Here is a 13,484-nt window from a genome sequence, read left to right on the forward strand (position 1 = left end):
GGCGAGGGCTGTAAGGAAGGAGCATCTTATATATGCCTCTGTTACACCTAGATGTAATGTGTAAAGCATACTAGAAGGAGCTAAATTTCCCCCAAACTTTAAGCTTGCTTCAGGCCAGGGCTTCATTAACACCCTCCATTGGTCCTGTGGCCAAGGATAATGTATTATGCCTTGGGCTGTACAGCTAAGAAATGCTGTTATCAGTGGGAAAAAATCACTTTTCACTTGTAGAACTAAAAAATGCTTGTCAGTCTAAATATATATATAAAATAAGACTGATCTCCATGGACTTTCAGAGTAATAAATGTGCAAGGTCATTGTCTGCAAAACAGATGGTCTCAAGACGTAGATTTGGACTATATAAAAATATTCTTATCATGTAAAGATGGAGACTCTCTCTGACAAAAAAGGCCCCCTGAGAAATCAGCTGACATGTCTTATCCAGGAGGTAGTTTTCCTTGGTTGCACAAAATAGTTTCAGCCTGGTGAGGGAATAAATTCGATTTGATTTTGAAGAAGTTGCTTATTCAGATGAAACAGGTCCAAAATACAAGTGGTTCCTAGTACTGTATGTATAATAAATACTGTAGAAAATAGTCAAGGTCTCTACAGAACTCACTTTAGGGGATGTGGGAGGGCTTGAGTATGCATGTACTTTCTAAAGTGTGTTTTAGCACAAGTGTGCATTTGCATTGCTGGAGAACTGTCTGTGTATCAAGATTTTAGGAACTTTCTAAGCCAAGACACTAGATAGACCTAGTTAAAAATTCAGTTGTCCTGGTCCTAGCTTTAGAATGAATTTGAGAGAAAAGTGAGCTGTTCCAAAGATTGAAAGGGACAACAATAGTAGAAGACATTTAGAAAGGCTGCTGATGTGCAAGCCTATCTTGGTGATTCAGCTCTGTGACAAGAGTTTGAAACTACCATTTCTGGTATGAGAGAGAGGGAGAGAGTGAGTTTTCTGGCTGTATTAACCAAAGTAAACCCTTAACATACCTAATAAGAGAAAGAAAAAAAAGGTGAAAACCAAAGTGTAGCTCTTTCCTGAAGATAAGGGAGTTCTGTAGTGATGAATGATTTATCTCATGGGGAAAATGCATCTGCTGTGCTATTAAGTTCATATGAAAAATGTTATGTGTGAAGCATTTTATTTTGAAACTTCCTTCAGAATTGGCTTATTTACAATGCGTGATTTCTTTCCATGATTGTGAATGTTATGCAAAGATATACGGCAGCTGAAAATCCACTTTAAAAATTGTTATTCTCTTTTCCTTTTGTCTCTTATTTTTGTCAGATTTTTTAGTGATAATATAAACAGCAATGGAAAGATCCACAAACCACCTGTGATTGTGCAAGGCCCTTGAAGCAAGGGCTGGTTACTATTTATGAAAAAAAGTCGTTTTGTAAAGACCAAACTCAAATTAAGGCAGGAAGCTAAGTTCTTAGTGGTGACTTCAGTCAGCTGATGACCAAAGGGTTCTTCAAAGTTGACTACATTACAAAACCATCATAAAAGATTATAAAAGAGAGGTCTTTCACGACTCATTTCAAGGAAGGAGAGATAAAAGGTAACATATGGGAAAAGACTTATATGTTCCAGGCAAGAAACGGAGAGAAAGAAAGGGCGACAGACAAGTCTTCAGTCTGAATACATCATATAAATTTGGAAGAGCCATCCAGATGAGGCATTAACATGTCCAGGAGACTGGAATTGGAGTGTTAGTATTTTTACACTATTTCTTGTATTAGCAACTACTTCAAAAGCTATGGTATGTATTTTGACTGTTAGAGATCCTTGAATGAAAAAATTACAGTCTAGTGCTCATGAAGTTGGATCTTTGGAAAAGGGTTATTTCAAGTAAATTGGGAAGCTTGAAGAGCTAGCAATAACCATTGAGTCTGCAGAACCAGGCTGCAACGTTTGAGCTCTCAGAAACTGCACCTTCACGATGTGTCTAGAGAGCTAACCTCAGAAGGTAATGCCTTACTTCTGGAGAGACTTGGGAAAATTTAAAAGCCCACAATACCAATCGTGTAGGTGATTAGAAATCAGACGAGTGAGATTCTGGAGGGGAAAGTACCATCAGGCCTAAGTATTGATTCCTCCCAGCCCCGCACCTTACAGTCAAGTTACTTTAGGAAAACAATTCAGTGATTATGATAAAAGAATAAAAGGTATAAAGAATGTGACAATTTAGCCAGTGTATATAGCATATGTTCTGGATGGGACAGTGATTTTATAAGATGATGTACAATAAAAGAAAAAAAATCAGAGCGAGTGTAACAGTCATACAATGATAACCAGGAAAAAAAGCTTAGCCCTGCAGGGAATTTAACATAGTTATTGTCAGTATGTCCAGGCTCTAAAGCTGACATTGTTGTCTATGGTGCCCTGCTGTAACTTGATTTTTAGCGGTCCTAGAATTTGAGTGCTTCTCTCACAGTGAAATTCCCTGGAATTCAGGAAGGCTGTAGCTGCTGTGGCTTTTTAACATTTGGCTTCTGAATTTTTTTTACTTGGCTTATGACTTAAGCATGTGACTATAATACATATTCTGAGAAAATCTGTATGACCCGATAATGAATGCATGCTTAGAGATGTAGTAAAAACCTTTAGCGAGAAGCTGGTGACCTATGGATAAACAAACAAAAATCCTCATTTGTAGTGGTACCTCCTGATTAGAGATTCCCTTTTCTAATAATTCATTTATTATTTTGTAACTGGTAAAAAGATAATTGACATTTGAAAATAAGATCCTCCTCTGACCTACTCTTTCTGTTTCTGTATTTGAGATGATCTTTTCCTTTTCTTAAACTAATCCCTCTGCATGGCCAGGTCGGAATTTGGTGCTAGTTTCTTTGGTATGGGGTCTATCTGGTCAATTTAAGCACTTTCCTTCCATCTATGTTTAACTCTCCACTCAAGCAATGGTTACTGCTGTTACAATGCCCTGTAGAGACAGATTTAGGAAGGTGCGATCTTGGAATTCCTTACTGAGCATTACTTGTCCTGTCACATGTGATAATGTTTCAGTAACTGTTCCTTAGGATCAGTTCGTCTGACCACAGCACACTAGTAGCTCCCTTGGTCTTCTGTAGGATTCATTCAAATCCTGTGGTAGGAGAACTGGTTTTGGTCTGCAACTAAGAAAGTTACCTAGAGGTTTTATATAATGAGATTTTATGAACGCAAACATAATGGTCAGTTAAGCTTTATTAGGTGCTACTTAGGCTATGTTACTAATCAGAAGTGTAGTAATATCTTTATGTATAGATAATGTCATGGGGCTCAAGTTATCCTCTTACCACTGACAGTTTTGTGTTATGCAGTTACTGAAATCAGATGAAGTTGAAGGAATTGTGTAACAGCTAAGAGCAGAGCCTTTCAGTGAAACAGTATCTTTCAGTGGAAGGTGAGGTGTCTAATAGCGGATCCTTTGTATGTGGTTCCTTCTAGATTAGTCTGTTCAGGCTTGCTTACTGGTGAAATATTTGGGGTTTTATATCTCTCTCCTGTTGTGCAGGCCATAGGTTTTTTTTTATAATCTGATTTAATGATTAGTTTCTTTTATATGACTTGATATCTTATTTGACTCAAATGATTCAATAATATCTGTAAGCATTGCAATTAGTTACAGATGTTTGAAAATCTGATGCTTTAACTTAATTTACTAGTGGCATCAATTGTTTTATTAATTAAACGTTTTAATTGTTAGCACAGTATTTTGTCCATAGAAACCTGATTACAAGTAGTATGCTGTGTAATTGTAATGAAGGTAAAGAAGGAAGAAATATAGAGGACAGAAAGCTCCAAGTGAAGGTGATATGGGCTAATTAGAGATGGAAACCATTTAAGGCAGAATAGGAGGCTAGTGGAATAAAACATTAAAACATTTATTTTGTTCAGTGAAGTACTATATAAAGCTGATTATATTTTCTTTCTAGATTTGATACACCTGTTTCCCACTTCTGGGTCACTTTAGCAAGTAATTTTAAGGCTTATATTAAAAAATAAGTAAAATTTTGCTGTGAATGTCTCACTGAAACCTGAATTACACTAACAGATTCCTTCACAGCTGTGACTTGGGTACTTTAAAAACCAATAATTCTGTGAGCTCCAAAAATCCAGTCACTAACTTAACAAAGAAGTGTTTGTATTTAAAAAAAAAAAAAAAAAAAGTAAATAAAAATGCAGTCACTGCAGCACTCCAGTCCTGAGAGACCTCTTGCAGCATCTCTGTGGGATAGTAACCTTGTGACTGCACCCACCCTTGCTGCTTCCCCGTCATGCTGTCCTCTTGCCATTTCTGTGTTTGTGTGTATACACTTGGTGTGGGCCCCTTTCTGTCCTCTTTTGCTGTTTTCAAGGTCTCTCTTTTTCATGTCAGCCTGTGCCCTTGCTCATCAAACTGGTTCCCTGCTTCCTCACTTGATAGTTGACTGTCTTTTCCCTTCCTTGTTTCTCCTAATTTAAAGCTCTATTCACTGGTTTGGCCATCCTGGTGGCAAAGATACTTTTACACCACTGATTAGTTAGGTCCTGTCTCTTCTAGAAGTCCTTGGGTTTGAAAGGGGGTTCCATGGTTGTAAAAGCCCTGTTGTTGACACCAGCTGTGCAACTAGGTATTAAAATGACAGGCTCTGTCTACTCCTCTGCAAGCCATATCTCTTCACTAGCAAGGTTGAGGAGCAAAATGCTGGTGTCCTTCTGCTCTTGGCCATTGCTCTCTGAGCCATGTAGTCATGCTTGATATGCTTCAGGTCTCCCTAACGCTCTCATGGGTGGCCACATGGAAGAGCTGCAAGGGCATACCAGCATGTGTCCTCTGTGTGCTGGGGAGATGTGTGCAATAGAAGGAGAGGGAGGGAGACCCTCAGAAACTCTGTATAGCTGTTTGATAGGAACATGGAAAGAAAATATATCCAGCAAAGGGAGAGGCTTGACCACCTCTGAATGACTCTTGATTTGTCTTTTGGTGTGAATTTTCTTTGAATTTTCCACCTTCACAGTAAATGAAGCTGAAAAGGCACTCACCTCTATCAAGCCTGTCCTCCACTCCAGGATACCTTGTTAGTTTTCAGATTGGTGTCTTCCCTAGAGTTATTTTTATGTGTAGAGAATCCTTAGGGCCAAGGTGTAATTAGGTCATTTTTTAAACATATTATTTTGAATAATGTGAAACTTAAGAAATATTCTGCATCTGTGCTGGTATGAGATAGGCCTGGTTATCCACAGGTTAAGAGGTTGGTAGAGAAGGTTTGAAAAAAAAAATAAAATGTGCAACCCAAAATGGGAGAAACTTTCACAGGTTCAGGTCTCATTTAAGCATCGAAAGAGGAGGCCTGGTCTTCTGTTATTTTACCCAGCTCCTGGGTAAGAGGTGCATAAATGTTGAAACTTTTTGCAAGCCTGTCCCTGAGGTTCACAGTGGGAGCTATCAGGTGTTAAACACATTTGAACTACTGGCTAATTTTATGTATTTAGATGGGAACTCTTGAAAATTTGTGAATTTTGATGTTTTTCCCTGGTTTGACTCATGCAGAGCTGAAGGGGAGAGAAAAATTCGGAGTAATACAATAATTTAGAATAGCTTTATTAGGTATTCAAGTTATGTGCAGTGTCTGAAGTTACTCTAGGGCAACTACTAAAAGGAAAACTGGAGAATACCAATTTGCAGTATTTTAATGCCACCCATTTTGTAACACTGGACGGTCATGGCGATTTGAGATCTGTAAGCAAATTGGCTTTTTATGTAAGGAATAGTGGTGCTGAGTGAGGACAGGATCTTTTTCTTAGTATTGAGCAAAAATAATTTTGGCGTTCATTACATGCTTCATGGGTGAGAAAAGAAGAAAGTGTTCCTTTTAGAGTTCATTTTAGAAAATGAAATAGCAGCTTTAGACTGTTGCTAGGCTTGGGATATTTGCATAATCCTTGAATGCAGTTGTATGTGATACATTGCAGAGATCTTTCAATAGATTGATCCCTAAAACTTGTCAATAAATATGTGCTATAAATATATACTGAGTCACAGCTAGATTCATAAATACTACAAGTCTTTTAGCAGTTGACATAAATAAATAAATGTTGTTTGGATAAGTTGGCTCCTTCATCATGGGCATTGATTTCTGGTGTCTCATCTGCCTTGCATCCTTGCATAATATTGCTGTCCACTTTGCTGGCAGAAATAACAGGAGGGGGGAAATCAGACAATCAGACAGGATTTCTTTTTTTTTTGTTTGTTTTAGACATGGTGCATTTCTTTAGCTGGTCATTGGAATATAGAACTTGCTGTCTCTGCATGAGGCAATGGTACCTTTTGTGAATTTTCCTTGAGTCTCATAACATTTAGCTTCTCATAACACAGCAGCCCTGATAGTATTATATATACCCCAGAAGCTCCCTTCTAAGTCTCCTGTTTAAAGTTTAGGTCAGAGAGTGTGAAATGCTGCTTTGGAGTGATGTTTACATCATCATCATTGAATTTGTTGTTTTCAAGTAGACGTTTTACTGAGGCACAATGGTTACGGAAAAGAGATCATGCGTCACTGTTTTGGTTTGCTTAAAAATTCTGGGTGAGTAGGAGGGTGCAGTGAGTGGCACATGCTCCTAATGTGCTGGGGAAACAACAGACTAGAGAAATCTTTTGTAGTTAGTTCAGGAGCAATGTCATGATGCTTAGACTGATACTCATCCCTCCTGCTTTCAGCATTAAGGCATGCTACAAAGGAGAACAATTTAAGGAGTGGGGAGCCCTCCTTTCAATTGAAGTTGTTATTGGCACTTTTTGTGCATGTATATCATTGCTGCTAATTAGAAGACAAGCAGGGCTAACGTGTTCTTTGCTTGTCAATACTGCTCAAAATCCAAATGAGTTTCTTGGTACCAAGGAATTGCGAGGTTTTATCAGCTTGTCTAGAGTTGCTACATTTGACTGGGTTTTGTAAATGGCAGGAGAGTGTTTTCCTCTTGTGCGTGCCGGAACTGAGCCTGAACCACGCTGACGTTAAAATGATACTCAGCATGTACAGGTAAAGTAGTCTCAAAGGAGTTGTCAAAGTCAAGCATTCCTGCGGAATGTTAATCAAGGTGTGAAAAAATACTTCTGTATCACTTTGATTTGTAATGAAAGGCAGGTGAAAGAAGCAGAGGGTGAGAAAGCACAGCTTATTCTGTGCTGAAGGGCAAAAGAACACATAATTATTGAAGAACTTGCTAAGAACGGAAATCAAATACGCAGTATTCAGAAAAGCAGTTGTTTACCTCCCTTGAATAATTGAGATGGTTTACAGTTAATTCTACCTCAGAACTAGTGTTGAAAGGGGAAAAGATAAAAAAGTCAAAACTGGTTCTGTTCCACCTAGTGCCTTAAAATAGTATGGATGCCATTGTGATTAATGTGTAGCTCTGTAAAACCATGCTGTATTCAAAATTACCAGAAATGCTTATTCACATTTTTAAACATCATGCCAAGCTATGATTCCAGGAGAAAACCATTACTAATGGAATTACATTTTGAGAAAACAGAAGTACGATTACTCTGAAGAATTTCTGTACTGTCAAGGTATTATTTAGCTGCTTTAAGGATTGTTTTTTTAAATTATTAGTTCAGAAAAACTAGAAAATGTTTAAATTCTGTGATGTTTCACATCCTTAACCAATCACATTGCTGAATTCTTGTCTAAAATAAATTAAAATGTTTTCTTAATACACACATTATGCAGTCTTTCCTGGTTCGGTCTTCTAAATCCACCAGACTGTAAAGCCAATAGCAAAACTCAGCTATAAAGCAGATTATTAGCTATAAAGCTGTTTCTGCTCTCAGAGACTCTTACCTTCTTTGGAAGAGCTAGAGAGCAGTATCAGATCTGTCAATTGTAAAAACAAGGCCATCTCTTATCTGTCACTAGTGCTCTCAATTAGTGCACTTTTATCAGTGGAGTATGCCTTGTACTGATTTCGTGGTGGTAGCTTTTCCATGCGGAGTGCTACATGTTCAATGAACATTAACCACAAAACCTTACTTGGAAAACAACTGGTGCATTTGTTGACCACTTGATGGCATCACTCAGTTGTGTGGAAACAAAGTGCTTTGCCAGTAGAGCAGTTTTACTTGTGTGCTTGGTGTGGGAAGACTTTCACGTTTTATTTTAGACTGTTAAAGACTGAAGAGTTATTAATATACTCCCATAAATAAAAGAAAGCCACGACTCTAGTTTTGATAACTGCTTTCCTTGTTTATATTACTTACAATTTTGAAATAAATTCTTTATCTGCATAAACGCCAACAGAAGTGTTGTCTAAGTTGCTCCTCTTCCTGTTCCTGGGTAACTTTTCAAGGATGGCAGATAGTGATTTAGTGGGTTGATACTGACACAAAGAATGCTGTCATGCCTTTTTGGTTTGCTTTTCCAGGGAAACTGCTTTAAACCTCGAATTGTTGCAGTCAATATGCATTCTAGGGAAAGAATTTATGAAATTTTGTGTGTTAACTATAGGTACTATAAAATAAAAGCATTTTGCAGCCTTCATACCAAAGCTAGGTGATCTGTTTGTATGTGTGCAAGCCAACAATAACAGTTTACTGAAAATGCTGAACCACAGGGGTAATGGAGGAAACAAGGCACAGTGACTATTATTTAGAGGTAAAGGCCAGTTCTGGTAATGTCAGGGGGGCTCTGACAGTTTATACATGCTGAGAATTGCCCCACAAGACATCAGATAGTAAAGCATGTAGTTGAAAGCAAGATGAAGATCTCAATACTGCTTCTCCTGTGCAGGCAGTGTAAATGAGGCACCCTGTTAGCGCTTCAAGCAGTGACACAAAGCGGATGGAGTCAGCTTCTGACCCCAGAAGTGGTTAATAGGCAGTGTAGGCAAAGCAGCACAAGAAAGGGCGGTATCACCAGTGTTTCTCTGTTCTGCGAGTCATGGTTAGCATGTTTGTGGAGGAAAAACCCGAGGGAAAAATACATATAAAAACACATTCTTCCTCCCCCCCCCCCCCCCCCTTTGTTGTATTCCTCCTTGTTCAGCTTAGGCTGCTGAATGCTAGAAAAACAATAAAAAGGCAGCATAAAAATGGGAGGAGGATCTTTAATAACACTTTTCTGAAAATTTTTTGGTAAACATTTCAAAATTTTATGCTTTCCTTAGCTTTTGAGGTGTTTTTAGGTGCTGCTTTGTCAGGGATATTCTGATATACTGATTACGTGTACACTTAAATATGCATACTGATATAGGTATGTACTTGTTTTCTTGAATATATGTACTGATTTTCTGGAATCTTTTCCTCTTAACTGATGGTCTACTGAAATAATCATCATTGTCTTAGAAAATCTAAGCAATGATGTGTATCTAACTTTTGGATCACAAAGTGCTTTGAGCTGGCCTGCTGAGAATTTTACCGAAGTTGGAGACTGAAGTGTCCAGCTATAGCACTTTATCAATGCAATTTATGGTAAGTTTTTCTAAATGGAAAAAAAAAAAAATGTTTATCAATTTATCAATGACTTGCCAGTCTTGTTTCAGTTGCTAAGATTCAGTTGCTAAGAAAAAACACCTAAGATTCTCTTATCTTGTGTTTTCTAAGAAAATGATGAAGGATGGAGAAAGAATTCATAAACCGGTTAAATGGTAATAATTCTTTTTTTTCGCAATATATTACCTAGTGTAATGGTTTTAGTTAGTAGTTATTAGGAAACTAAGTAGCAAAAAAACCCCCATGGAGGGCTCACAATGGCAGATCCACTGCTGGATACTAGGTTTCCTCCATAGTTGCACTAAAAGGGACAGGTCAGCAATGCGCTTCTCTAATTTTCATGGAGTTAGTGGTAGTCTGTGTGTTGCTGGCAGTGTCTCATCCATGCATGCTACAGGTTGGCTTATACCTTTTTTATTTTTTTTATTTTTTTATTTTTTTTTTAGCTTTGGTGCTGTAAGTCTGTGTAAGTGTTAGGACCATGGCCCCAGGTCTTATTGCTGTTGCCAATCACTTGTTAAGGACCTTACCTCATGCATATTTACACAAGGGAAAGTATCAGCATCTTGTCCAGAGATGCTCTGGCAATATGGTGTGTGTGTCAGATTTTGAAGCTCTTCATGAGCTTGTGAGCTGGCAGGGAAGATGTGCTTGGCTTCTTGGAACTGGAGAGAACCCTACACTGATTCCCAATGTGGGTTTCATGGCTTCAGAAAAATGACGCATAAAGGGAGGTTTGTTTGTGAGACTCCAGAAAATGGGGCTTTTGAGGAGGCAAACATTAGAGTTCACTTCATCTTTGTGTTGGGTACGTGGTTCCTTTGTTTAAAATTTATATCCTGTTTCTGTGAAGTCCGGCAAGAATGCTGTCTATCTGACAAACTCCAGGCATGTTCTGTCCTCTTTGGTTCTCAGATGGGTTATTTATTTATTTTTATTTATTGCAAGAGAGTCTGCAGTATTCGTCAGTGGTTGCGTTTGTATTTTGAATGCTGGGCTAGTCACAGGTGCTCTCCAAGGCCCTTCTCACAATGCATTATTATACATGGGGTATACTTTCATGGTTTGAAATTCTCTGGTGGAAGACTTGACATCATTTGGGCTCTGAATGCTAGCTAGTGGGAGAACACAGTTGCCATCAGGACCTGCGGGGAGGCTATGTCAGACTTTCATGTGGCTTCCAAAATAATCACATCAAGGACTGTGGAATCTAAGAATGCCTGTATCTTGGTTCCAGGTACAGAAGAAGAGCTGTTTAAATGAAAGGGAGGAAATTTTTATTGTTCTCAAATGTTATATCCAGAAAATGTAAACACGTAAGAGTAGTTAGGGGGTTTGGTTTCATTTTGAACAAACCACAGTGGACTAATTGCAAATTTGCTTTCTTGTTTTAAGATGCATTTTGTTTTGATTGAAGGTCTGTGTAATGGAGTAAGAAATATTCATCTTTACTACATGTAAGGTGATACAGCAATGAAAGTGCTACATAAAAGATTTTTGCTATCTACGTTTGTTATCTTTTCTCTGTATTAACAGTTACTCTGGATAGGCAGCTATAGCTTTGTGTAAGGTTTTCATAATAAAAATGATAAATATTTAGTTATTTGAAAAAACAATGTAAGTGGAGAACATAAAGGTAAGTAAAAGCCTACAGAAATGGAACAAAGAAAAATGTATTTATCACTGAGTATCCCAGGGAAGGATAACTACATAGCATGACATTACATGCCAGTGATGCAAATTCATTATGAATTGCCTTTCTCAGGTAATGAAAGAAGCTGAAGAGTAAATGAGTATCATAAAATGTAAGGAAAAAAATATTCTTCAGGAAACACCATTGAGTGAATGCTTAGATGACTGGTTTTGATATTGTCCTTAATTCACCAATGGTAGGAGGGAATCTTTCTATGGATCAATATTTTTAACAGAAGCATTTTCAGTGATACTAATAAGATTACTCTATAATTTTGTCTGCCTGATGGACTGGTTTTGCTCAAAACCGTTTAAATTTTAAAGGCCTTTTGAGGCCTAAAGAGAATTAAAATATAGATAACAGTCTTTACCATTTATCTGTGTCACTGAATTAGCTGTAGGTTTGTACCCTGGCTTCATAGAAGTTTTACAGCAGAAACATAAGGGTTTTGTTTAGTTATGCATGAAAATTCTCCCTTCTCTGGTTTGTGTTATTTTGGTTTTAGATGAAGGAATTGTAACATCATCCTCTTGATTTTGAAATAGTGCTTGATGGGCTGCGGTCTTTTTCCTCGTATCATCATCCTTTCTATCTCATCTCAGTGCTCCAGACCAACCTCTCAGATGGACTGTTTCTATTTAATTTAAGAATACCTCTATGGGTGTGTTTCTCTGCAGACCTTACATCTTGAGTAAGGATACAGTTTATCAACTTTCTGAACTGATACATTTTTATTTCCTAACTCTTCTCTATGCTAGTATTTCACCCAAAACTTTCATTATGTGTATCTGTTTATGTAGAAACGGGCTAATGAACCAAACTGATGATTAAATTTTGTACACATAAATAATACAATAGCCAGTTCCTTGTGTGTTTATTTGTATATAGCACATGATATGCTGCATCTGCTTGCTAGGCCAGTTGGTAGATCTGCTAACTATGCACTTTCAGCAAAATAAATTACAGGCCTTGATAATCTCATGGAATGTTAGGGTTTAGGTTCCTGGAATAGATTATTTTTTTTTTTTTTTTTTTTTTTTTTTTTTTTTTTTAATTCCCCACCCCCCTCAGAATTTGCAATATTCTCTGGAATATGATGTTTTAATGATAAATGATTTTTTTCCCCCCCTACTGGTTTTCAAACATAAACAATGTGAAAAAATATTTTTCTGCCAGAATGACTGAGACAAAAGTACTAAGGTAAGTATGAAGTCTCTTATCTCAACAGGATGGTAGCTTTGAAATCTAGTTCCAAATTATTAAGTTTCAACTTTGTTAATAATTTCATTGCAGAGTACTACACCAGAAATATCAGATATATGCAGTATGGCTGAATTTCCATTCTGTCACAAATCTGAAGTCCTCTTCCTCCATTTGAAAATCTTTCTGAGCAAAAAGGTAGCAACCTCTCAATTTTTCACACAGTGACATTTTTTAAAATGCAAGTTATTTGTGATTAAGGTGAAACTCCTTTTGCAGTGCAGTAAAGAGCTCCTAAGGGTTAGTCAAACTGAAAAAGAATAAAAAATGTAAAGTAAAAATAACAAAGAATTTTGGTTTTTTTTTGGATGACTTATCAAATATGATCAGACGGTGTCCAAAGTGGGTAGGATCAGCTATAGTGATACACAGAAGTGAGAGACAGGCATTAAAGTTTGAAGAGACAGTGAGAATGCCAGTGGGTGGATATATTCTGAAATTAGTTGCAGCTGGCCTATTGATAATTGTGGAAATAAAGGAACAAGTTTCTACCCTTTTCTGAATAACAGGAAACCACTGAAAGGGAGACTTAAAGATGGTCATATTGTCATGTTGCCAGGAGTAAGGTAACAGTTTTTCTTGGAGTATTTTGATTCTCTGCAGTTTGGAGAGAGCAGGATTTGATTAGAGATATCTGAGCTAAAGCTCTTAATGCAAATATCCCTATGAAGATGGTGCCAAATCAAGACTTTGCCATCTGCACTTGTCTTCAGAGACAGGATGGTGGTACGTGAGGCAATGGTAGAAAAGTAAGACCTTAAATATGATTCTAGTAAAGCAGAATTCTTGCATCATCTCTTGTGCAATGAGGAGTCCCACTGATTAAAAAGGTCCTACGGATAAGGTGCAATCTGAAAAATAATAGATGCTCTTTCAGGCTCAAGTGTGTTCTTAATGGGTTAAGAATGGAATTAGAGATGTGAGTCACAGAATGAGAAAAATGTTTAGTATGTATTTCTATGATGTAAGAGTCAAGTTAGACAAAGGGATGTTAGAAGATGGCCAAAATATATTAACCTGTGTTACTTCTGCCAACATCATGACAGAGA

The 13,484-nt window shown here is 37.4% G+C and overlaps 1 protein-coding gene across 2 annotated transcripts in view; it reads left to right on the forward strand.

Moving 5' to 3' along the window:
- GRID1 (glutamate ionotropic receptor delta type subunit 1) overlaps positions 1 to 13,484 on the forward strand; it is a 553,612-nt gene that overhangs the window by 210,669 nt on the left and 329,459 nt on the right. The gene's annotated exons all lie outside the window — the stretch shown is intronic.

This window comes from Leptosomus discolor, chromosome 6, assembly GCF_034619465.1.
Source record: "Leptosomus discolor isolate bLepDis1 chromosome 6, bLepDis1.hap2, whole genome shotgun sequence".
Taxonomy (NCBI): Eukaryota; Metazoa; Chordata; class Aves; order Leptosomiformes; family Leptosomidae; genus Leptosomus; species Leptosomus discolor.